The sequence below is a fragment of the Trichechus manatus genome, unplaced genomic scaffold (assembly GCF_000243295.1).
Source record: "Trichechus manatus latirostris isolate Lorelei unplaced genomic scaffold, TriManLat1.0 scaffold00095, whole genome shotgun sequence".
Classification (NCBI taxonomy): Eukaryota; Metazoa; Chordata; class Mammalia; order Sirenia; family Trichechidae; genus Trichechus; species Trichechus manatus.
Genome location: NW_004444031.1, coordinates 2,494,887 through 2,498,127, shown reverse-complemented (window position 1 = coordinate 2,498,127; position 3,241 = coordinate 2,494,887). Strand labels below are relative to the sequence as shown.

At 38.6% G+C, this 3,241-nt stretch overlaps 1 pseudogene; it reads left to right on the top strand.

The window, feature by feature from the left end:
* The first annotated feature begins 487 nt into the window (after nucleotides 1-487).
* Nucleotides 488-1,819, top strand: LOC101344403 (lysosome-associated membrane glycoprotein 1 pseudogene; annotated as a pseudogene).
* The last annotated feature ends 1,422 nt before the right edge of the window (nucleotides 1,820-3,241 follow it).

Genomic DNA, 3,241 nt, shown 5'->3' with positions numbered 1-3,241 from the left:
TCGTTTTTAACTAAACACAACGGTTTCTTCAGTCTACTCATCTGCTACAGATATATTTCCCATATATATTGGGAAATGCGGTTTTAAAAACATTAAATTTATGTTTTTATAATACACATCTTTTTATCTGCAGTAAATTTATCGTGAGGTTCAAGTCAGATTCTTTGACTAGTGTTGAGTGAAAGAAAGCATTTCTTAAATCCTCTATCATACTTTCTGAAGGCAAGTTCCATGGAACACTAATTTTTGTGTGGATTCAGAGTTATTCTGCAGGAAGTACAAATTATTACCTCATTAGTTTAATCTGTGAAACACTAGGTTAAACATGATTACAGAGTTTGTATTTTAATGTTTGTTACAAATAGCCAACAAGATAGTGAAATGGGCAGTGTTTTCCCAATATATTTGATCGTATGATCCTATTTCCAAGGAGATTGTTATGAATCAAGTATAGCACAGTCCAGCTTCCTGGCCTGCAAGAGCCGAAATGGCGGGGGCTTCTCGAGTTCTTTGGGACTCTGCTGTGCCCGCCACACCGCAACCCTCCGTCTCCTCGGTGTTTTTGCCTAATCCCCGCCTCCCGACTTCAGTCAAACTGCAGGGGGTGCCGGTCAACAACTGCCAACCACCTTGAGACCCTCCCTCACACAGCGGCCTTCCCGGGCCCCTCGCGCCCGTGGCAGCAACCCCACCCCCTGGGTGCTCAGAGGTGGCAGCTGCTTTTGCTGCAGCTCGAATGTGACCTTTGACCTGCCATCTGGTACTAGATACCAGCTCATGTGGTAAACAGAATACTTCTGACCCCAGTCTAATGCTTGCTTTTGAAAGAGGACATACGTTGATAGTCAATTTTATAAGGAATGCAACACGTTACAGTGTACAGATGCGACATTTTGTTTATAATTTGTCTGACAGAAATCTTTTCCCCAATGCAAGCTCCGAGGGAACCAAGACTGTGGAATCCACAGCTGACATCAACGCGACATAGATAAAAAATACAGATGTGTGAGCAGCAACCAGATACACATGAAGAACATGACTATCACACTCCATGATGCAACCATCCAGGCATACCTTTCAAATAATAACTTCAGCAAGGAAGAGACGCGCTGTTAGCACAAAGAAACTTCCTCAACAGCAGCACCTGCAAGTCCAAACAAAGCCTCCAACACCTTCACCTTCTCCAGGGTCAGAAAATCCATCTGTGTCTAAGTACAACGTGAGCGGCAGTAATGGAACTTGTCTGCTTGCCAACATGGGGATATAGCGGAACATTACCTATGAGAAAAATGATAACACGGCTGTGACAAGAGTATTCAATACCAACCCAAATAATCCCAGAGCCAGTGGGAGTTGTATCTCCCATTTAGTGACTCTGGAACTCTGAAGTGAAGTTATCACCTTGCTTGTCTTCAGTTTTGGAACAAATGCAAGTTCTAGCTGCTTTTTCCTATAAGAAATCCAGTTAAATACAACTCTTCCTGACCCCAGAGATCCTACTTTTAAAGCCGTCAATGACTCACTGAGAACACTTCAAGCCACAATTGGGAGTTCCTACAAGTGTAATGCTGAGGAAAGCATTCAAGTCGCAAAGGCATTTTCCATCAACATATTGAAAGTATGGGTCAAGGCTTTCAAGGTTGAAGGTGACAGGTTTGAATCTGTGGAAGAATGCTAGCTGGATGAAAATAATGCCCTTGCAGAACTTGTCCTCATTGTCCTAATTGCTTGTCTCATTGACAGGAAGAGAAGTCATGCCGGATATCAGACGATTTACCATTCACACTTGTTGCTAGAGATCTATATTCATTTTCCCTGAGCTTAAATTGGTATTGAAAGGGAGGTATACTTTCTTGCAAACTGTTTTCCAAGTCTGCTTTGTCAATGTGAAATTCACCTTGCAACATTTACTATGCACAAAAGAGTAACTATTGAAATGACGGTGTTAATTTTGATAACTTGGTTAAATATTTTACTAACTGGTTAAATATCAGTATTTACCAAAGTAGACCTCTAAGGTAAGGGTAAGAGTGGTTTTCTAAATTGGCACTGGCTCCACTAACGTTTGACTTTCTAAGATTCTGGTGTTTGGTTTCTTCATTCTTTATTGTATTCAGATTGAAGCCTTACAAGGGGAAAATCTTTGGTCGTAACACTTATAACTGATGAAGGTTAGCTAAATGTTAGGCTGACATGTTTATGAAATTCAGAATAGTACAGAAAGAAAAACTTAAACAAGTACTCCAAAAGATGAAAATAAGAAATTCTTAAAGCTTTAAAAAGGAGGATAAGCTTGGCCTGTTAGGGGGTGAATAGCTCAACATTGAAGCGTTACAAAGTTAATTGGGCGTATCCTTTGGTATTTTTGCTGCTTTGCCACTTAAGAGCTGGCACTTTTTTAAATATAAAATGAGTGTTATTTTCATTTACTTTTTGTAAAGTGATTTTTAGTCTTCTGTTTGAAGTTCAGAATGATCCTGTCTCTGCACTTGTGTACAATATAGATTTCACTCTACTGATTTATCTGCCTACAACTTGATTGGGGTTGTATTCTTTAAGGATCAGTCCATATGTAATGCATTGTCTATAACAATGCTAATAAAAATTCTTTCTTAGAACAAAAAGAATAGCAGAGTCCAATATAAATTTCTATAATAATAGAAATGTTTCATGCCTGCGTTGCACAAAAACAAAAAGAGTAAGCAAAAGCCAAAGTGGCTGTTGGGTACTTAAAATGCTACTAGTGTGAGTGAAGAACTAAATTTCAATTTAATTTTTTTTATTGTACTTTAGATGAAGGTTTACAGAACAAATAGTTTCTCATTAAACAGTCAGTACACATATTGTTTTATGACATTGGTTAACAACCCCACGATGTGTCAACACTCTCCCTTCTTGACCTTGAGGACTTTTTTTTGGTGAAAATATACATAGCCACAGTTACACCATTTCAAAAGTTTCTACATGTACAATTCAGTGACATTGATTATATTCTTCCAGCTGTGCTGCTATTCTCACTATCCTTTTCCAGATTATTCCATCACCATTGTCTTCAACTCACTGTCTGCTAGGCTTCCCATCAAACCTTTTGAGTTGCTATTGTCAATTTGATCTCACATAGATAATTCTTTTTTTTTTTTTTTGTACCTTAGATGAAGATTTGCAGAACAAATAGTTTCTCATTAAACAGTACACATATTGCCCTATGACAATGGTTAACAACCCCACTACATGTCAACAC